This window comes from Caretta caretta, chromosome 8 (assembly GCF_965140235.1).
Source record: "Caretta caretta isolate rCarCar2 chromosome 8, rCarCar1.hap1, whole genome shotgun sequence".
Taxonomy (NCBI): Eukaryota; Metazoa; Chordata; order Testudines; family Cheloniidae; genus Caretta; species Caretta caretta.
The window spans coordinates 80,560,519-80,584,193 of NC_134213.1; the positions used below are offsets into that span (position 1 = coordinate 80,560,519).

General features: G+C 44.0%; 1 protein-coding gene across 6 annotated transcripts in view; it reads left to right on the forward strand.

The window, feature by feature from the left end:
* The window catches only part of TTLL7 (tubulin tyrosine ligase like 7), a 134,740-nt gene that overhangs the window by 20,461 nt on the left and 90,604 nt on the right, over positions 1-23,675 (forward strand). Inside the window, exon 1 of one of the 6 annotated variants that reach the window (XM_048861134.2) lies at positions 1,894-2,070. The exons of 4 other annotated variants lie outside the window; for them this stretch is intronic. The gene's annotated coding sequence lies outside the window, so the exon portion shown is untranslated. Of the gene's footprint in view, positions 1-1,893; positions 2,071-2,329; positions 2,416-23,675 lie in introns of those variants that run through there. One more of the 6 variants, XM_048861135.2, reaches the window with a different exon arrangement.

The window sequence follows — 23,675 nt, forward strand, 5'->3', positions numbered from 1 at the left end:
ACTTACATCTCTGAGAGCTCCGGCTCACAAGGGTAATTTTGAGCTATGTCTAGGTTACATAATGGTGTTTTGTAAAAAGGAAAATAGTTGTTCAGAAGCAGAAAATTATTCAGAATATGGGTGTTATACTCTAGTCTGTAATATTTGTTGCCTTATTAGGTAATGTAATGCAAATCTATGACACCAAAAACAAAGGTAGATTGTGATACAAGAATAATGTTATGATCTAGGTGAAACCTTGTTATGGATTGAGTTGAAACCCGATTGAAACTGACGGATATGAGAACACCTGCCAATTAACAAAACTGTAAGGATAAATTAATCACAAACCTCCACCTAAGATAAAAGTGCTGTGACCCCACTAGGAGTTTTAAACTGTGTGGGTAGGGGGCTTGAACTGAGTATTGTTGGGAGGAGGGGGAGAGAGAACGTAAAAGACAGAACTAGAAAGTGACAGAAAACCTGAAGAAATCAAAACAAAAGGCTGTAACCAGGGTGTGGCCCTGGAAGAAGGCAGAGAGAGCTTTTGGGTCTGGGCTGACTAAAGAGGCATGAGGGGAGTTGGGGGGTGGTAAGCTAAGAAACTACTGTGTTGGCCTTTGGTTCCTCCCATGTTCACAGAAGTAGGATTTGTACATGCCTAGTAAATAAACAAAAATGCATCAAACAAAATACCAGTCTCCACCATCAATTTCTACTCCCATTCATAGCCCTGAACACTGACTAGCTACTCAAGTCAAAAGGGGGCAACAATAATTTTCTTAAATCATTAGAAATTAGAAATTTTATTGTGAGGGTTCTTCTTGTTTGAAGTCGTCTCCCATATACTACTATGACCTAAGTTAGGCGATCTCAGCCTTGCCTGAGCCCATTCCAGTCCTGTCCCAGTCTTGCTTTAGCCTAGACCCTGTCTGGCACAAAGCCTCACTCCAGCATTGCACCCCCCTTCTTACCCCGACTCTTGTTCTGATTTCCACCCTGCAGTCAAGGGTCAACTCTTTGCACTAAATTTCCAGTCTACCTATCTTGCATATTCTTGTATGGCTGCATTCTTATGGTAGCTCAGCATCTCATAAATATGAATGAATGTGTCACAACACTCATACGTTTTACAGATGGGCAACTGAGAGATGAAGTTGTCATTGCTGCAGGGCTAGCTGCAACTTTCCCCCTTTCTTGGTCTGCCTCGGAGCGTTCTCTCAGGTCTAGTGCCTTTAGCTCTCCTGGGGTGGAATTCCACAAGTCTCCCACTTTTAGACCATGCCCTGGGCTATGGTACCTGGTGTATTCACTGTGTTTACCCAGCATATCCAACTGGGCTTGGCACCTGCAATTCTTCCCGTCGGCCGTCTGCAACCAGCGGTGTCTTGTAGTGACCAGACAGCCTTCTTAGAACCAGAGTATTGTTTACTCTAACAGTAGGAACAAAGTATTGAGGGGAAAGGATTTTAAAACAACAAAGTCTACAGGCACGTCATGTCTATCTTACCTGAACCCTTGCCATCACCTGCGTACCCCCAGGGGTCCCTGTGCCCTTGGTGAGAGCCACTGACCTACAGGCAGATCACATCCTAATGGGAAGGTTCCCACCCCCGATCAGTTTTGCTTTGCTTGGCGCAGGGGTCCGGGGGAAGAGCAGTGATGGGGAGAGCTACTCCGCATGGAGCAGCCCGGCGCGGGGGGAGGGGGCAACAGCGCTAGCATCCGAGGGGTCCCGCTAGCCGGTGCGGCGGGGCAGTTGAGACACGTCCCGGCCGCGGGGCCCGCTCCGCAGCCCTCGCCCGCCCTTCGGGGGCCACCGCCGGCTGCCTCGCGCACCCACCGGCCCCGCCAGCCCGTCTCCGCCACCCCCTCGCCCGCGAATGGTTTGCTCCGCCAGCCCAGTTGTCCCCGCCTGCTGCTGCTGCCTCCAGCGTCCAGCCTGGGCGGGCTCCGGGGCAGGTGCTGCTGGCCGGGGAGGGACCCCAGACGCCGGCACGAGCGCAGGCGGGCTGGCGCAGCGCAGCGACCCTGCAGAGCGCAGAGCCCCGGAGTGTGTGTGTGGGGGGGGCCCTCAGCCTCAAGGTACAGGTAAGAAACCAGTGAATCGCGGGCCCTCCCCACTGCCCTTCACCCCCTCCCGGGCGCAGCGCGGGGCGGCTGTAGCAGCCGGGTGGGGTGGTTCTACCCAGAGACCCCTGAACCGTCCCCTCCTCCCAGCTCTCCTGTGGTTGCAAAGGTGCAGGGGTGCGAAGCCTCTGCTGCGGGGAGATGGGCGTCCAAGGGAGACGCCAGATGCGGAACAGCTGCTGATCGTGATTCAGCATCATTCCCTGCCAGCCACGGGGAGGAGGAGGTGGAGGTCGTTCCAGGAGAGGACGGACATCAGAAGGGGCCCTTTCAGTTACCCAGGAGAGAAAGGACACAAAGTCAAAGGTGCTTATTCACCCTCTCTCCTTTCATGCTTATATGTGATGCGCAGGTAGGGTCTTCTCCCCACAGAGGTGTAATATTAGCCTTTGCGGCTGCTGGGGGGCGGAGGAGAAGGGAGAGGGAGACTCTGCCTATTCAGTTTTTTCTCTCTCTCTCTCCTGCTATTTGGCTGTGTTAAGAGTTGGAGTACAACTTATGTAAAAAATGCTCCAAAGAAGGCCCCCGTCCAGTAATCCTTTTTCTCACAAATAATGACTTACATGATAATATGATTGATCTCACTGGCACAGGTGGTGGTTTCAGGATTGAGCCTCAAATGGGATGCAGCAAATGCTTCTGGTCAGTTTAGACTGTTATGAAGAGCTTCATAAATGCAGCTGATTTAATAATTTATGTTAGAACATCTAAGGATTGTCATTTCACCTGAAGAATGATGAGCAAGCACATCTTTTTGTCTGTGAGCATATTGTATTTTTAACAAATCAGCTGGTTTTCAGAATAAAATTTACTCGTTACTGATGTGTGTGTGGATGGAAGTCCATTTAAAAATAGCGTATGTAAGTTATATTAGAGTGCCCAACTAGGTCTCTGCAGAGAAGGGTGAGGCTACGGTGGGGTCATTTCTTAGCAGTAGTATTTAGTGAATGCTCAAATTCAGAACAAATGAAATCCACGGACATGAAAGAGAACTTCTTTATCAGCTTCCTGCTGGTAGACCAACATCTGTCGTCTGTAAAGCTTCTTTTTGTAATTCATATGGTCTTAAACTGCACATCAGTTTAAGCAATATACCTGATAACCTAAATATATATTTGAACTTTGTCATCAAACATTTGTATTATTAGATTCCACCAAACAAATGTGAGACTTTTGTGTGTGTATCTTTGATATGTATTTGCAAAGTAAAAACCTAATTTAGGCACTGTTGCTCCTTATAATAAAACCAGTGCTTGATACTGTATTTCTTAGCAGCACTTCATTGGAAGGGCTATCTTCACAGTCAGGAGATCAAAAATTCCTTCTCAAGGGAAGGGGGGAAAAGCATGGATTCTAGAGAATATATCAAAATGTGCAGAATGACTGTACAAGATGCTTTGTGCCTTGTCTAATTTCCAGGGTAAAGGTTTCCTACAGGAATAGAATAGGCTCAAAATAGCACTTCATAGGACAAACACAGAAGGCTGTTTTCTACCAGGGTCTCTGCCACATTGCAAAAAAGGGTATTGTCAGCAACTTCATGTTCATGAAAGCAGCATCTGAAAGTATTATTTGCAGAGATAGGACAATGATGCACTATTAAAAATATACCAGAGCAGAGAAATAAAATTGTTTTCAGAAAATAATATATGATATTCTAGATGCTTCTTAAAGAAGTGTATTCTTACCTATAACTATGGGTTCTCACATTGCTAGTGCAATGGGGTCCTGGTTCAGGATTAGGGCTCCTGAGCGTGAAAGTAACACAAATAATAAATAATAAGGACATCACCAGTCTAGAAAATGCTACTGGGTCCAATCTGCTAGAAATGCGGACAGAGGCAGCAGGCTGAAGAATTTTGGAGCCCATGCTCAACTAGTAGGCAGGAAGTGGTTGACTCCCAGCATCTTCCAAAGCCAGTAATGTTAGAATTGGAAACACAGAATAAGCTATGGCCATGTCTGAAGCCGAGAAAGAAGAACAAGTCACAAATGGTGGGATAATAAATCATCTTGTAATCGATTATATATTTAAGTTTTTTTCGAAGATCTTTATATTTGCTAGCAGTGAAAGACATAGTAAATATTGAGGATGAGATGTGGATGCTTAATGCATACTACTGAATGCAGTGCTTACTACCAGTCATTATTGTCGCCAGGATTGAGCCACAATTTCTTGTTAAATGTGAGTCTTTGATTTAATCTATATTATAAAATAGGATACACAAAGGGCTTTGGATCAGGCTCTTAAAAAGGAATGAACGAATACATTCCTGATTGAAAAAACATCAAAGTGTTCTGTTTCTTGTGGGTTGTCTTAAAAAAGACCAGACGTGGTACAATCATTGATTAATAATGAGGCATTCTTGTTCTTATGATCACTGTTAAGATGAAGGTCTCTATTATTGATGGATAAGGTAGTATACATTTTAGGTGTTTTTTTTTTTAAGTGCATTGCCTCAAAGGCAGAGATAAGGTAGTCTGGGTATCATACCCATGTAAGTCCATGCTTTCAGATGTCTGGGTTTCTTGTAAGTCCAACTTTAACTTTGAATTTCCTTGCTTTTTAATGGAGTGGTTTTACAAATGGCCACGTTATTATAGGGAGATTTACTCTTAGATATGTATGCTCTGCCTTAACTTCACCTTAAAGTTGTTTTTGTCTGCAAGTCCCTTAGTTTTTTAAATAGTTCTAAAATGGGAGTAGGGAAAGCAGGTATTGAGGTAGAGAGGGCTCATTTTCCTCCTTGCTAACTTCCTGAAATCTGTAGGAGTGGATCTTCCACTCCTGATAATCTTGGGAACTATGCAAGAGAAGGGATCCCTTTTTGGGCACCTTATTAGGTCTCCTGGATGGGGAAGAGACTTGAGAAAGCAAAGCAAATGTGGTAGGGCATGGCTCCTTCCATTCCTGTGTACCTCCTGAGGCCCACATGCAGGGAGCCCATTTCTGAAAATGTTAGGGAAGTTCACTACACCTGTACAAGTGCATCCAATCTGTCAAAATTTAAGAGGCTGATCAGGGTCTTCCCAACCACAAGGTTTGGAGGCTTGTGAGCTCCATGTTAATCTTGACTCTTAGCAAGCTGGCTTGGGGGCAGGGTAGAAGGGACCTTTCAAAATCCAAGCTGCAGGCATTCGGAGGCTAATGGGATCCCCATAAGCATTAGGAGGCTCTTTGGGGGTCCCCTAATCCTCCCTCCCTTCAAAGTTTAAGAGGCTTGTTATGGGGATGCTCTCCAGCCTTTTCTCTGCAGACACTAGGTGGCCCCCTTCAAGCTTGTTGGAACCAATGAGCTATTTTTACATTAGTGTTACAATATTAATCAGTTTTATAATTGGAATGTAATTAACTAATCTTTGGACTTGTGCACAGGATCTCAACCAGAAGAGTCCAGTAAAGTAGGTTTATCTTTCTCCTTTCCATTTTTTGCTATAAAATTGGCAAAATAAATAAATAAATCATCAGTGGTATTAGCCAAGATGTACAGTGTTGCAACCCCATTTTATGGGAGGCCCTAAGCCGCTGACTGCCAGATGCTGGAACTGGACAGCAGGGGATGGATCACTTGATAATTGCCCTGTTCTGTTCACTCCCTTTGAAACATCTGGAATTGGTTAATGTTGGAAGACAGGATACTGGGCTAGACAGACCATTCATCTGACTCAGTATGGCCGTTCTTATGTTCTTATGTTAATTAGTGCGGGTTTTTTTTGTACTCTGATAAAATCAGAAAACAGAGACCCCTTTGTTTAATTCACTTTCAGTTAGGTAAAAAAATTCCACCTTGATCCCAAATGTAACTTACTCATTTTGAATCTGATTTTTTTTTCTTTTTAAAAAATGGAGGGCAGGGGACAGTATGTGGCAAAATGTGCTTAAAATAGGGACTCAATTGGAACTTTAGCTATGGCCTTATTTACATTAAGGACATTGATTACAATTCTGTGCACTCCCTTATGTAGACATTCTGCAGTAGCATAATGTGATCTTACATCAGTATTATTATCAATTACTACTCCAATTACAAATCATTGAAAAATTGTGAGTCAGCCCCCTTAAAAATGAAGATTTAAAAAAATAAATTTTGGGTCCTTTATATTTTGCTTTGTTTTTTGAGCCTTATGGGTTCACATTTTCCAGCTTTTCTCTCTAACCATGAGGGTGAGAAACTTTTCTTTTCTCTTAAGTTAATAAAATGAGGGGTGGGGAAATGGAAGGGTGAGGGAGAAGAAAAAATGAAACAGAGATTCTTATGTAATAACATGGCTCCAGCAGTTCGGACTCTAAGCATCAAATATTGAGACCCATGATAAAATTATGAGTTGGCAACACTGTTCAGTGCATCTTATTTCAGAAACATATTATTACACCTTCCTGTTTGCGACCCATTCATCTCTCAGTTATGCATCAGACCTGTCCACAGCTTAATGTGCGTTTCAAACAATATTGGTTTTGGAAGATGCTGGGATTGAACCACTTCCTGCCTACAAACTGACCATGGGGTCAAAATTCTTCAGGCTGCTACTTCTGTCTGAAGTGCGGGCAGACCAGACCCAGAAGTATCCTCTAGATTGGTGACTTAGTATGAGAAACCATAATTTTAGGTAGGATACATTTCTCCTTAGAATCATAGAATCATAGAATATCAGGGTTGGAAGGGACCTCAGGAGGTCATCTAGTCCAACCCCCTGCTCAAAGCAGGACCAATCCCCAATTAAATCATCCCAGTCAGGGCTTTGTCAAGCCTGACCTTAAAAACTTCTAAGGAAGGAGATTCTACCACCTCTCTAGGTAACGCATTCCAGTGTTTCACCACCCTCCTAGTGAAAAAGTTTTTCCTAATATCCAACCTAAACCTCCCCCGCTGCAACTTGAGACCATTACTCCTTGTCCTGTCCTCTTCTACCACTGAGAATAGTCTAGAACCATCCTCTCTGGAACCACCTCTCAGGTAGTTGAAAGCAGCTATCAAATCCCCCCTCATTCTTCTCTTCTGCAGACTAAACAGTCCCAGTTCCCTCAGCCTCTCCTCATAAGTCATGTGTTCCAGACCCCTAATCATTTTTGTTGCCCTTCGCTGGACTCTCTCCAATTTATCCACATCCTTCTTGTAGTGTGGGGCCCAAAACTGGACACAGTACTCCAGATGAGGCCTCACCAATGTCGAATAGAGGGGGACGATCACGTCCCTCGATCTGCTTGCTATGCCCCTACTTATACATCCCAAAATGCCATTGGCCTTCCTGGCAACAAGGGCACACTGCTGACTCATATCCAGCTTCTCGTCCACTGTCACCCCTAGGTCCTTTTCCTCGGAACTGCTGCCTAGCCATTCGGTCCCTAGTCTGTAGCTGTGCATTGGGTTCTTCCGTCCTAAGTGCAGGACCCTGCACTTATCCTTATTGAACCTCATCAGATTTCTTTTGGCCCAATCCTCCAATTTGTCTAGGTCCCTCTGTATCCTATCCCTGCCCTCCAGCGTATCTATCACTCCTCCCAGTTTAGTATCATCCGCAAATTTGCTGAGAGTGCAATCCACACCATCCTCCAGATCATTTATGAAGATATTGAACAAAACCGGCCCCAGGACCGACCCATGGGGCACTCCACTTGACACCGGCTGCCAGCTAGACATGGAGCCATTGATCACTACCCGTTGAGCCCGACAATCTAGCCAGCTTTCTACCCACCTTATAGTGCATTCATCCAGCCCACACTTCTTTAACATGCTGACAAGAATACTGTGGGAGACCGTGTCAAAGGCTTTGCTAAAGTCAAGAAACAATACATCCACTGCTTTCCCTTCATCCACAGAACCAGTAATCTCATCATAAAAGGCGATTAGATTAGTCAGGCATGACCTTCCCTTGGTGAATCCATGCTGAAGGAAGTGCTTCAGGATTGATACTTTGAGGACCTGCTCCATGATTTTTCCGGGGACTGAGGTGAGGCTGACTGGCCTGTAGTTCCCAGGATCCTCCTTCTTCCCTTTTTTAAAGATTGGCGCTACATTAGCCTTTTTCCAGTCATCCGGGACTTCCCCCGTTCGCCACGAGTTTTCAAAGATAATGGCCAATGGCTCTGCAATCACAGCCGCCAATTCCTTTAGCACTCTCGGATGCAACTCGTCCGGCCCCATGGACTTGTGCACGTCCAGCTTTTCTAAATAGTCCCTAACCACCTCTTTCTCCACAGAGGGCTGGCCATCTATTCCCCATGTTGTGATGCCCAGCACAGCAGTCTGGGAGCTGACCTTGTTCGTGAAGACAGAGGCAAAAAAAGCATTGAGTACATTAGCTTTTTCCACATCCTCTGTCACTAGGTTGCCTCCATCATTCATTAAGGGGCCCACACTTTCCTTGGCTTTCTTCTTGTTGCCAACATACCTGAAGAAACCCTTCTTGTTACTCTTGACATCTCTCACTAGCTGCAGCTCCAGGTGCGATTTGGCCCTCCTGATTTCATTCCTACATGCCCGAGCAATATTTTTATACTCTTCCCTGGTCATATGTCCAACCTTCCACTTCTTGTAAGCTTCTTTTTTATGTTTCAGATCCGCTAGGATTTCACCATTAAGTCAAGCTGGTCGCCTGCCATATTTACTATTCTTTCGACACATCGGGATGGTTTGTCCCTGTAACCTCAACAGGGATTCCTTGAAATACAGCCAGCTCTCCTGGACTCCTTTCCCCTTCATGTTAGTCCCCCAGGGGATCCTACCCATCCGTTCCCTGAGGGAGTCGAAGTCTGCTTTCCTGAAGTCCAGGGTCCGTATCCTGCTGCTTACCTTTCTTCCCTGTGTCAGGATCCTGAACTCAACCAACTCATGGTCACTGCCTCCCAGATTCCCATCCACTTTTGCTTCCCCCACTAATTCTTCCCGGTTTGTGAGCAGCAGGTCAAGAAAAGCTCCCCCCCTAGTTGGCTCCTCTAGCACCTGCACCAGGAAATTGTCCCCTACGCTTTCCAAAAACTTCCTGGATTGTCTATGCACCGCTGTATTGCTCTCTCAGCAGATATCAGGAAAATTAAAGTCACCCATGAGAATCAGGGCATGCGATCTAGTAGCTTCCGTGAGCTGCCGGAAGAAAGCCTCATCTACCTCATCCCCCTGGTCCAGTGGTCTATAGCAGACTCCCATCACTACATCACTCTTGTTGCTCACACTTCTAAACTTAATCCAGAGACACTCAGGTTTTTCTGCAGTTTCATACCGGAGCTCTGAGCAGTCATACTGCTCCCTTACATACAGTGCTACTCCCCCACCTTTTCTGCCCTGCCTGTCCTTCCTGAACAGTTTCTAACCATCCATGACAGTACTCCAGTCATGTGAGTTATCCCACCAAGTCTCTGTTATTCCAATCACGTCATAATTCCTTGACATCACCAGGACCTCCAGTTCTCCCTGCTTGTTTCCAAGGCTTTGTGCATTCGTATATAAGCACTTGAGATAACCTGCTGATTGCCCCTCATTCTCAGTATGAGGCAGGAGCCCTCCCCTCACAGACATTCCTGCCTGTGCTTCCTCCCGGTATCCCGCTTTCCCACTTACCTCAGGGCTTTGGTCTCCTTCCCCTGGTGAACCTAGTTTAAAGCCCTCCTCACTAGGTTAGCCAGCCTGCTCGCAAAGATGCTCTTCCCTCTCATTGTAAGGTGGAGCCCGTCTCTGCCCAGCACTCCTTCTTCATGGAACACCATCCCATGGTCAAAGAATCCAAAGCCTTCTCTCCGACACCACCTGCATAGCCATTCGTTGACTTCCACGATTCGACGGTCCCTACCCAGGCCTTTTCCTTCCACGGGGAGGATGGACGAGAACACCACTTGTGCCTCAAACTCCTTTATCCTTCTTCCCAGAGCCACATAGTCCGCAGTGATCCGCTCAAGGTCATTCTTGGCAGTATCATTGGTGCCCACGTGGAGAAGCAGGAAGGGGTAGCGATCCGAGGGCTTGATGAGTCTCGGCAGTCTCTCCGTCACATCGCGAATCTTAGCCCCCGGCAAGCAGCAGACGTCTCGGTTTTCCCGGTCAGGGCGGCAGATAGATGACTCAGTCCCCCGGAGGAGAGAGTCCCCGACCACCACCACCCATCTCCTTCTCTTGGGAGTGGTGGTCGTGGAACCCCCCCATCTGAGGACAGTGCATCTCATGCCTTCCAACAGCTCCTTTAAGAAAGCACTATCATATTACATATGAATATTTCACATAGCTTACGCAAACAATTGTATTTCTGTGCTCTGCTACTATTGTTGGACACTAAATAATTGGATACCTGTTAAGACAACAAGAAACTAAAGGAGAAAAGAAGAAGTAGCATATTAAATAAACTATAGTAGAAGACTGTCTTTCTCTTGTGTGGAAAATAGAAAACTATTAAAGAAAATATAGTCCCCTTAAAAGGTACAACATTAACAGCCTGAGATACTGAAGTTCTGTTTATCCACAGTACACACCTACCCATGTTGCCTTGCTTATGTCCCTCCACCGGGGACACTTCTAATGAGTAAAAGATTAAGTCATTCTCAAGCACATTATCCTTTGTACTGTACTATCTTCTGACAATGCCCAAAACAGGACTTATTAGTGACCATTTTTGTGGTGGTTTAAGTGACGTGGACTGAGTTGTGTGGACTGGGAAATGGACTGAGATCAACAACCAGCTGGTAGGTGCCATGATTTTTTACTTACTGTTAACCTGGTCCAGATGTGAACCAGTAGCCTAGAGAAGAAACACTCCATATCGAATAACAAGTTTCCTAAACCATCTTTTTACTCTCATCATTCTTTTTGAAATAAAATTCTTTTTCTTTGCTTTCTTCTGTTGCCATGTTTCTGAATGTTCACCCTTTATTTCACTGACTGAGGTTGGGATAATTGTTGTGGTCCTAAATGTAGGATACACAGCTATGTTACTTGTTCAATGACTTATGGAATAAATGGCAAGCCAGAAAAGGCTGATTTAGTTTCAGCCATCTTCAGTTAGGTTATGACTTGTAGATTTGTCCATAGCAAACAGATAAAATGGAACATTATTATTAATTACTTGTACTGTGATAACACCTAGGAACTGCAGTCATGGATCAGGAGCCCATAGTAGTAGGCACAGTACAAACACAGAGCAAAAAGACTTTCTCTCCCCCAAAGAACTTACAGCACCATAATGATTATTGTGAAGCTATATAATAAAGGTTAACAAAAACCCATCAAAAATTGAAGTGAGAATGTAATGCTGGAATGTGCTTTGTTAAATATCACTGTCATCAACATGAGTACATGATCACTTTTTATAGAAAGTAAAGTTAGTAAATGGAATTACATAAGGAATGGCTTTGGTCCAGTGTTTAGTAATCACTGTAAAAAGTTTAAGGAAACAGGTGCATAATCATCTATCTTCTTCCCCTCAAATAATAGAAGCTATAGAACCTGGATAATTAAAGAGAGCTCTAAAATATAAGTAATAGCAGTAAACTGCAGTGCTACATTCCATTACCTATTTCTGTTGCAAACAATTTTTTTCTGTAAGTGCAAGTTATTAAGTTGCTAAGTGAAATAACTTCTTAATGCATTTTAGTCCCTAGTCAGGAAACAGATAGATAGAGGCATACCTTCAGGTTCCAGTAGTTATTTAAAATAATGGTTTGTTGTTGAATTGATTTACTCTTTAGTGTTACTAACCATTCTGTTCGTTGGCCATAATGAACTAAACTATTGTAATCATGTAATTCTAAACAAACACTACTTTGGAATTTATTGCGGCAGAAGTTAGTGTAAAATGATAATGAAGGCATTTTAGGAAATGTGCATTTTTAAAAAGGAAGACTTTTATTAGATTTAAAATGTGATTTATTACAACAACAAATTCACCAATTCCCTTATTATCATGTGCCTCACAGCATATATTATGTATCTTGTTACATAAATATTGTATCATTATGCAACTACATAGTGGTATAAAGATGACTTTAAATGAGCACAGACTCACATTCATCATACATTACTGTGTGCGCAATACTGGACTGATTTTTGTCCATTGCTCCAAATTTAATGTCTCAGTAATTGTACACTAATCCACAATATGAAGAGCTGTGATTGTGTGGCAATTCTGTGGTCAAGACAAAACCATTTGGGAAAAGGCATACTTTTGATTGCACAGATTGATACCTCTTGTATTTATTACTCTCATCTTTCGCTAATTATAATACTTTGCCACTTTTAATCTCAGTATCTTGTTGAATGCTCACCTGTATGGTCTATGAGCTAAATATTATGCTGCAAAATAAGCATGAAAGTGCAATTAACACTTTCTGAAAGTAATAATAACTTTTCAAATAATTTATAAAATGAGCTGGACAGAGGGAGTAGTATGACTAGTTAAAAATACACATTCCAGTTCTGGTGATTTTGGGCCTAATGCATTCTGCTGGTGAATGGGAAGAGAAGTGCTGGTAACTGGGAATGAGGCAGGGAAGGGAGGATCATGGAATGTGGAAGGAGGCTCCCATTTAAATCTGGTGGACATCTGAGCAAAAAGTCATGTAGCTACTCCACAATTGCACCACGTTGAGAGATGGATGCTTTGCACTCTCAGGGAAGTCTGTGGGAGCATGGCTGAGTTAGTCAAGTTCTATCTGTGGAGACTCTGGGATCCATGGGATGTGTTCATGAATCTTCAGGTGTCATGGGGATTAGAGACTTTGCCTTTTGCTTGTCATGCAGGGCCTCAAACCCTTCCTTCTAAAAGAGAACATGCAGCAGAAACTCCATGGAATAGGTGGTCATTTACACCTGTACAAAGCAGATGTAAAACTCTACCAACTCAGAATTCTCCACTCATTTACACCAGTACTAATACTTAGACACACATCACGTTCCCTTTGCCTTCATGTGTCTGATGAGACAACCTGCAAGACCATGGAGAATCAGGCCTCTTGAATTTGACAGCAGTCTGTTCTCCATTCTGCCTGATATTTGCAGTCAGAGTCAGAACTGGTTAGCTCCATGCCTTCATGCAGATTATATGCATAGGAACATTATTTCCCCTTAATTTATGTTTTAAAGGAATAATTAAAGTGGGCATCATGCCTGCTACTGTTCTAAAACCTTCAGTGTCAGCAGCTTTAATTTGAGCTGCTCAGTGTCTCCAGAGTGAAGTCACTGAATTTCATGATAGTACTATTTCCCTTTCCATATGCAAAACTATTATAGCTTAAAATACAAAGCAGTATGGGTATTTCTTTAAGAATATCTCTGTTTCAAAGGCAGGATTTATAAATATGAGCTGCAGGTGTGGCCTAGATAAACATTCACTTATGTGGGGCAAAACCGTATCTGCTTTATGGACAGTACTTTAAATCTGAATTGAGGCTAATTAAAGACGTTACCTTTTTAATGAATGTTTGAGTATTTTATATTTTGGGACAGTGCCACTGAGATTCCATCTTTCTCTTTTTTAATCTCTTTCTCCCAGGACTTGGTCCGTACATCCTTTCATTTTAACATTGGTCAAGATGCCCCATACGCCCAAGAGTTAACAAAGAAAAATCATTTTAATTGGAGAATCATTTGCTTCTGTTTGCCTTCAGAGAAATGTCAGGGAAAATAAGATTTCTGGCTTTATTTATTTTTCAGGGAACTCAATAAGAGGTCTAACATCTATCAATGCACTGAAAATTTAAATTGGTGACTTGTTTATTTGATAATTGATGGAAGAATACAGCTATGTATAGCAAGTAGAAACTTTTATATTTGTATTTCACATTTGTGGGCCAATGTGGTAGTCTTGTAGACCACACCCAGTACCATGCTGTGGTCTGAGTTTGAGTCCGTTACCACCTGGATCATTAGGAGTGAAATCCTGGCCCTACTGAAGTAAATGGAAGTTTTGCCATTGGAGCCAGGATTTCACCTCCGGAGAAGAGATGTCATGCTGCACTCTTAAGTCCACTAGGTTGTGTTGGGAAACAGGGATTGAGGTCTAAAGTGGGGGGTTCAGCATGGCATATGAGAATTGTAATGGGTGGGGTCTCAGATAACTGAGTAGGGCCTGAGGTTGTTCTGTTGAAGGGCTACATTAACACCTTATCTAGAAAGAAAACTCCTTAGTGTGGGTACTGGAAAGAGTGGTCTAAAGGGAAACATTGGTAGTTTTCCATGAAGGACAGAGCAAGCCTTTTAAAAATGTAAAGCACAATTGATATTTATTCATGAGGGGGCTTTCCCTGTAGTTTAGACCTGGCTATGTGTTGACAAAGTTATTTTCATCTTTGCTTAGGAGCAAAAAGCTAAGTATATTCTTCTTTGGTTACATTAATGCATGTTTCCTTCCAGCTTTGTCCTTGGATTGACATTTGTTTGTTATTTTTAGCATCTGAAAACCAGCACAGTAATATCCCTATAGGCTATAGTGAAAGAATTGGAGTATAGCATCAGCAAATGGAGCCTTAACACTGATCTTAGGTGAGGGCTTGCTCCAGCATTTCCCCTCCTTCTTTTCTGTTTCTTTGCTTTTGCCCATATTTCCTTGGACTCATATCATAATGACTTTTTCTTCTCGTAAGGATGATTGGCTTTGGGTGGGTGAAAATCTGTCCTGGACACCTTTCCTAAGCATTGCTTCAAACACACAGTGAATTTTGCTATTAAAAAGAAAATCTTTCCAGACCAAGAGAGAAGAAGACTAAAGGTAGTGTTTTTTCAGCATTGCTCCCTAATTGGAACTGCATCACTGCTGTGATTAAAGACATGAGGAGAAATGGGCATGCTTAGGTCAGTTGTCTCAAATTTTGTAGTTATTTTAAACTACGAATTCAGAAAAACCTACAGTGTCACTGTCAGCACGTTCATTGTTTGTAGCTTAGAGACAGCATGAGGTTAGTCTATAAATAGAGCTGTTCAATATTATAGAGTGGCACTAGTAATGCTACCGTTGTGGCTGAGAAAGCACATTTATTCTGTGCTGTGTTTTCAGGCGCTTCCTAAAAAAATTACCCATTTTGGGCAGAAAATTCTCATGCTGCTTCATTTTTCTCAGCACAAAGGTAAAACAATTTGTGTGTGGAAAGTTTGATAGACTTTATTTTTTATGCTTCAGGTGTTGCATTTTTTTCAGTAAATAAAGGAATTTTTCAGAGGCTTTTGATCACATGCTGCCTTCTACTGTATTGCGTGGAGTGTAGCAAATTGTAGCTGTGACGGGGTCTGCACTCATTACCAACAGATAGATGCTAATTCCTGCTTAGGTCTCCGACAGTGGATAGAGTGGAGAAATGCAGCCGTGCTGAGTGATTGGAAGCCAATCAGGCATTCAAAGGAGATTCTATAAACCAGCTCCCTTTTGGTGAGAAGGACGAGACTTTGGAGGAGGCAGAGCTCCACATGCCGTTGTGAAAGAGCTAGATTCCTTTTCTTTTATATATACAAGTTTTAGTTTTTAAATCAACTGTACATCTTGAACCCCAAGAAGAACAAAGCTGAGAGGAGAAAAGCTTGGTCATGGGATACTTTGTTGTTGGAGCTTCCGGCCTGCTCTACCTGTACATTTGGGCCCAAGTCAGTGAAGCGTTGGTGAAAGGAGGCATTTTGCTTTATTCTCCCCCTGCAGATAATGCACCATAAAAATCCCTTTCCATAGCAAGTGCTGTGGGGAACCAAGTCTGTGGCCAGAGAAAAGCAGCTGGTCTTTATGGCATGTTCCCCTCAGGTCTGGTTGAATTTCTGAATGGAAATTAGGCCATGTCTACACTACAGAGTTAAGTCAACTTAAATTTGTTAGTCTCTAAGGTGCCACAAGTACTCCTGTTCTTTTTGCGGATACAGACTAACACGGCTGCTACTCTGAAACCTTAAGTTATGTTGAGGATCATAAACCTCTGTAATTCTATCGCTTGTACCTGTTCACACAACGCTACTTGTGTCAGCAGAGCACATCCAATGTTGTGAGCTGGGCACTGTGGGTGGCTATCCCACTGTGCAACTCACTACCTTCTCCCACTAGGAGTTCTGGGAAATGATCGCAGTGCATCATGGGGGCGGGATCACCACCTCCATGATACAGTTTTCTCCGTCTCATAATTCCAAGGGCCTCCAACTGCATTTTGTGTCATTTTTCAACTGCTCCTACAAACTTTGCACGTGCAATCTCTGCCTGAAAGCATGGATCCTGTCTTGTGATCAGCATTATCAGTAGCTGATCCCGCAGTATTTCATGAGCTGCGAATCTGAACAGGAATCCATGCTGCCTGCCCTGCTGTGTGCCATGGAAATAAACAATTCAAGATTTATGTTGGCATTCATGGAGCAGCTGCACACGGTGAACCATCACTTTTGGGCTTGGGAAACAAGTACCGAGTGGTTGGATCCGATTCTGATGCAGGCATGGGATGTTGAGCAGCGGCAGCAGAACTTTTGTATGCACAGAGCCATCTTCCTTGAATTATGTGTAGAGCTTGCCCCCACCCTGAGGTGCAAGGAACTAAAATGAGAGCTGCCCTAATGGTGGAAAAGCAAGTGGCGATCGCTGTGTGGAAGCTGGCAACTCTAGACTGCTACCAGTCAGTCTGAATCAGTTTGGATTTGGAAAGTTCACCGTGGAGGTTGTGCTGATGCAAGTGTGCAGGGCCATTAATCGCCCCCTGCTATGAAGGACTGTGACTCTGGGCAATGTGTGGGCAATTGGATTGTTTTGCGGAAATGGGATTCCCTAACTGTGGTCGGGCGATACATACACATGTATCCCAATCTTGGACCCAGCCCATCTTGCGATGGAGTACGTCAACAGAAAGGGCTACTTCTCTATGGTATTGCTGGTGCTGGTGGATCACTGGGGTCGTTTCACCTACATCAACACGGGATGGTCAGGGAGGGTGCTTGACACGCGTATCATCAGGAACATTGGCCTGTGCAGAAAGCTGCAAGGAGGGACTTTCTTTCCAGCCCAGAAGATTCCAGTAGTGGATGTGGAAACGCCCATAGTGATCCTAGAAGACACCCTACCGCTTACTCCTGTGGCTGATGAAACTGTACACCAGAAACGTTGACAGCAGCAAGGAACACTTCAACAATAGGCTCAGCAGGTGCAGAATGACTGTAGAATGTGCGTTTGGCAGATTAAGCAGTTGCTGGCACTGCCTTTTTGGCAGGTTAGACCTCAATGAAGAAAATATTCCCATAGTCATAGCGGCCTGCTGTGATCTGCATAACATTTGTGAAACCAAGGGGGAAAAGTTTCCCCCCGGGGTGGAGTGTTGAGGTTGATCACCTGGTGGCTGATTTTGAGCAGTCAGACACCAGGGCTATTAGAGAAGCTCAACGATGGGCTATTCAAATCAGGGAGGTTTTGAAGCAGCGTTTTGACAATGAGCCCCAGTAGTGTGCCTTTCTGTAATGAATTGAGCTAGACATTATTTACTTGCCATCTTGAATAAGCCCTGTAATGGTTCCTGCCTGAGCGTTAACTGTAGTCTGCAAATGTGTTGATTGCCATTGTGTATGAATTTCTGTTGCAACCACTCTAGGTCACAAATAAAGAATCACTGTCTTTGTAAGACTTAATGTTTATTAAACAGCAATACACAGATTAACATTTCTTACACCCTTACAAAGATGTAAGGGTGTATTTCCTGCCTGTGTGTGGCTTCAGAGCAGGTTGGTATGTCTGTGTGCTGCTTTGTTTCCTCCAGAAGTAATTGCTGAAACAAAGCAGCTCTGCCAAGGAACCTTCAGGAGAGGGTTGCAGAGTATCTGCAGGAAAGTTTCTTAGAGACCTCTAGGCAGGATCCCCAAGAGATCTCGGTGTGCATTAACAAACTTTTCTGCAGAGCCCCCATTGCATAGCTGCACAGAGGACTATGAAGCCGATGCAAACAGCACCTAGTCTTGTTAATTTCGATTCCTTCTCTCACGTGCACCATGTAACAAAATTAAGGACACCTCTACCTCATGTAACGATGCACTATTCAAGAAAAATGAATACTTACCAGAGCTCCCCTCTCCTACTTTAGCCAGTCTGCTGGGTCTGGGAAGATCCTTCCAGAGACAAAAAGAGGTCTTGGCTCGCCATGCCACCAGACAATTGCCTGTCCCACATCCTCCTCCAACTTGACCTTCTTGTCCACCACTTCGTCCTCGGGGTTGACTCCGCTGGCTGCTGCCTCCAGTCCCACTGAAGTATCCATGGGGCACTTGGTGGTGGAGGTGGGGTTGCCGCCGAGGATGCCATGCAACTTCTTGTAGAAGTGGCATGTTTTCAGTGCTGCACCGGAGAAACAGTTGGCATCTCTTGCCTTCTAGTATGCTTGTCTCCGCTCCTTGATCTTAGCACGCCACTGCTGCATGTCTCTTTTGTGCCCCTTCTCCTCCATGCCACCAGCAATCTGTTCATAGGTGTCAAAGTTCCTACGGCTGGATTGGAGCTGCAACTTCACAAACTTCTCTCCCCACAGACCCAACAGATGCAGCAACTTCAGTGTACTCCACGCAGGAGCCTGTTTGCTGCAGAAGTCTGGCATGGTCAGCTGGGAAGGTGTGATGTGAGATGTCCACACTGAGCAAACAGGAAGTGGAATTTCAAAAATTCATGGGGCTTTAAAATGGGAGGGGTGCATGCCTGTGTACCTGGCTGTAGGGCAATGAAGTAGAAACTACTTACCAGAGAGGTCATGATGAGCATTGTGGGATACTTCCTGGAGGCCACTTAGGGTGACATAAGCAAGTACTGTGAAACTGTGTCGCTCTAACTTTGTTGCAAAAAGCTCTATGCTGCTTGCTGAGGTGGGTTTATTTTGTCAGCATAGCTGGAGATTTAAATTGGCAGGAGGTGTGTATACCTCCACTGTTTTGTCGATGAAACCTGACTTTTGTCGACAAAACTGTGTAGTGTAGACAAGGCCTTAATCTGGAAGTTCTGCTTGCTGAATCAGAATAACTCCACCCTGGGAGTACATTCACACATTGCTCTACTGGTGGGATCCAGAGGAAGCATTGCAGCCTTGTGGGAGGGACAGAGCCAGGACAGCTGTGGGTATCCTTGACCTCCATATGGATGCTCCTGCTCCTGATGATGTGGTTAGAGCAGGGATAATCAGACTGGGGCTCAGGAGCCGAAAGTGGCTCTTTAATGTGTCTCCTATGGCTCTTTGCAGCACATGATATTAAAACACTGATTTAATTATTAACCAGTCTAAGTTATTAACCTATTAGGATGCTTTTACTATATTATTAACCAATTGTAGAATACTTGGTCAGTCATTTTGCTGTGAAAAAAAATATATATATAGTAAATGAAACCATGAATTCACACTACTGTGGCTCTTGTGGGTAATGTTGGCTCCTGAATCACTGAAGTCAGAGTATTACTGGGTTAGAGCAAGGGAATGGGAGCTAGGATTATTATTATTTTTTTTGTTCTATTCTTTGTATTGCCACTGACTTGCTGTGTAACCTTGGACAAGTCAGTCAGTTTCTCTGTGTCTCTGTTTGCAGTTCTATAGAAGGGGCAGAAGTGTCCTGCAATATTTTGCAGGGTGTTTTGAGACTGAATTCAAACAATTGGGTTGTGAGGCACTTTGGGTCCTTGGGATGAAAGGTGTTAATTAAAATATTCGTTCTTCTCTCTTTGATTATATATTTAAAGAAACTGAAAACAGATTCTTCGGTTCTGCTGAAGCTTCTTTTTAATTTTACATCAGTACTCGTCCGAACCACCGATAAAGAAGTCAACTTTGTATTGATTTTATGCAGTAATATGGCAGTGAGCATGGGCGGACTCTTCTTGCTAGTACCATAAAGTTAATTTTTCAGCACTTAGCAGGGTTTTTGGATAGCTTTTGTACAATATGTGTATTAGTTGGGCAGTACTACTAAATTCTATGTACTTCTCACGTGTCTGCCTGCTGGGTTTAAAATTGTGTGGATTTGTTTGTCTTTTTGTTTGGAAGAATGGGAGTGATGTTGAATAGCATTTTTTCATATTGTTTGACATGCTATGGAATGATGTGTACACTAGAGGGCTTAAAAAAATGCCCACTGTGTGCTCAGGATCCCACAGCAGAAATAGGTAGAAGCTGGGATTCTCCAAGGAGGGTTAGTTAGGCATCTGACTCCGACAGAAATTCAACGGGAAGTGGACATCTAACTCTTTCCGATCCCTTTAAAACCCCAGCCAAGGTGTTCTGTTGTTTTTAGAAACTGTTTGTTTTTTAATTTTTTCCTGTTGTGGAATATTTAATTTCTTCCCTTTGTTCTCCTGTATATAAACAGCTTTGTATACAGCACATTTTTGTCCTAAAATTTCCCACCATTGCTACCGCTAGCACAGCTGCACTAGTGGTGGCAACAGATAGCGTAGACCAGAGGTGGGTAAACTTATGGCCCGCGGACCACATCCGACCTGCAGGACGGTCCTACCTGGCCCTTGAGCTCCCAGCTGGGGAGGCCAGCCCTTGGCCCCTCCCTTGCTTTCCCCCCTCCCCCGCAGCCACGCCACTGCATGGGCAGCACTCTGGCCCGCCACTCCTGCCGGGCAGTGTGGCTTGCGCCCACCCACCACCCACCTGTCCTGCCACTCTGAGCAGCATGGTAAGGGGATGGGGAGCGGGGAGAGGGAGGGTTGGATAAGGGGCAGGAGGTTCTGCGGGGTTGGGGGGTGGTCAGGAGACAGGGAGCAGGGGGGGTTGCATAGAGGGTGGGGTCCCGGGGGGGCAGTTAGGGGCGGGGGTCCTGGGAGGGGCCTGTCAGGGGATAAGGAGCAGGGTTGGATGGGTCAGGAGTTCTGAGGGGGGCAGTCAGGGGGCAGGAAGTGGGAGGGGGCCAGGCTGTTTGGGGAGGCACAGTCTTTCCTACTGGGTCCTCCATACCGTTTCGCAACCCCGATGTGGCCCTCAGGCCAAAAATTTTGCCCACCCCTGGTGTAGACCAACCAACAATACTCTTCCAATCACTAATCCTGCTTAAAGCAGATTTGAATGTTGCAGTGGTTAAAATGTCACCAACTACCAATCTACACAAGTACTCCCACCATTGCTGTTCCCTGTGAAGCTATACTAATGGTAGCAACAGTGGGGAAACTTCAGAGCAATTACTGTGGGGTGGGCAGGAGTTCACTATGTACATAGGAGCTTCCTAGTTTCAGTTTCATATGTTAGAAAACCATAGACAGACATTTACCCTCAGCGTGGCGGTTAGTTTGTGACCAGACCCTGGACTTTGAAAGTGTTACTTGACATTTTGAATCAGGTTCTGGATTCTAGGCTGCAGGCCAGTGTCTGTCAATTTGCATTTCATCGTGCTGTCGGTGTGCCATCCTGGGTGCTAGACTAGCAAACATTCTGATGTGCCAGGATCTGAATTTAGATGGTGTAATTCACAGCCATAAACTCTGCAAGCCCCATTTAGAAATTACAATTAATGTCCAGAAACACTGATGGAGCTAGGCAGTGCAGGCCTGGAATATATTAGAGCTAATGGGCCAGATTCTGTGCTGTGGATAAGGAGTACTTGCTTTAACTCATCTTTGTGTTTATATCCCTGATCCTGAGGCCATCCTGGCAGTTGGCTAGTACCTGACATGCATTTGAGAAGCCTTCTGCCAGTGACTCTAAGAGGTTATTTTGACAACCAGGGATCAGCTGGGCATAAGGAAGCATGTAACAGATGCAGAGGCATATAGGGTAGACATTGACTATGGGGGCCAGGTGTCTTGCTGAAAGACACAGGTCTGCTGCCAGAAGCACAGGGGGTCTGGGTTGGGAGGAGGCACTTGGGAGTAGGAGTGCTTCCCTTCTTTCTCCATCCAGCAAAACTGAGGCCTGGTCTACACTGGGGGTGGGGGGATTGACATACTTAGATCTACTTACCGCGGTGTCTTCACTGCAGTAAGTCGATGGCTGATGCTATCCCATCGACTCCGACTGCACCTCTCACCCTGGTGGAGTACCGGAGTCAACGGGAGAGTGCTCGGCAGTCAATTTATCATGTCTAGACTAGACGCAATAAATTGACCACCGCTGGATTGATCGCTGCCTGTCAATCTAGCGGGTAATGTAGACAAGCCCTTAGAGAATTTAGGTTCTTAAATTTTAGAGGGAAGCAGAGTTTGAGCAGGATACAAAACTAAGTGTATAATGGAGATTTCGTTACAACCTTGAATTGGAGCAACTGGGATCATTCCACAATGAAGATCTGAATTCTGTAAATCTGCAGGAAAGTGACATTCACCTGAGAGACGATTACAAAGTCAAACTGTAATCAAACTGATTACAAAGGAGGTAAGTATCATTTCCTCAATAGCTAGTATATAAGATGCAAAACTGTCTTTTTTTTAAACATGCAAGACATGTCAATATATACTTACATAACTAAGAGTATATACTTTCTGTATGAGGCATTTATGAACTATAAACCAAAACAGAGTCTAGACCATTATAACACCACTTCAAATGGAGAGATAAAGTATACAGATAAAATGATTATTTGCATTTCTAGGTAATTACCTGCAATAAATAGAGTTTCTGTTTTGCTGAACAGAACTCTAATTGGTGGTAAGGGACTTGGAAGCCATTTCTATTTTAGAGGCAATGAAAGGCTGCCCTGGATAATAGTTTCATAGAATTATCAATACCTTCTGAAGTAATGGACTGTCGTGTCCATGCTATGTGCTGAAAGAGCGCACAATAAAAAAAACATGAGACAGCCTAAAGTGGTATTTTATATTCACTCATGATGGTAGGAATGTGTTCTGTAAATTTATTAGATTTACCAGACACAAGCAGGGTGGTTGCTGGTTTACTTTTAGGGGATAAGTGAAAAATGTACCTTGCCAATATTTCTTCTCATTGTTGTGATTACTGACTAAAGCTGGTGTTCCTCAGCATTTCCTTTGTTTTTGACAGACAGGCTAGATTCTGTTTGTAAGTCTTGTCAATTAGCACATTTTCTAGTGTTTAATTACATGAGCTTCTACAAATAGAAATGGGCATAAGCATGTGCTGCTGTAGCATATTGCTTTATACTACAGTCTTCTAGTTGGCTTTTAGTGTACTAATCATTAGACTGCAAGCAGAATATAAATACGCTTCTCCGAAGTATGCATTTGGCTGGCAGTCTGAAGCATGCTTTCACTCTAATGCTAGCCTCAGGGGTAGGGTTGGAGCAAGACAATAGTCTGGTTGTGCGCCGAAAGTGAAAGATATCTTGGAAGCAATATTTTTTTAAAAAGGCTTAACAAAGTTTCAACAAAAAAAATGTACTTCAGATCTAGTTAAGGGGTGGGGAGAGTCCTTTTGGAAACGGGATGCATGGAGGGGCAACCATCCTTCAGGGCAATCTTGAAAGGTCTAATGTGACTTTTGTGCCTGTTTCTGATCTCTGGTACACTGAGAGTATTGCAGTGTAGTTTATAAGAGCAGTGTTTACTTGTGAAAAGTATACGTCACAACATTTGTCACAGCAGAGCTCCTAACTTTCCCCTTTGTGCCGCCTTGAGGACACCTGCTCATTGCCATCAAATATTTTACATGCAAAAACTAACCAACCAAAACAATGTAAACACAAAGACAGGACGTACAA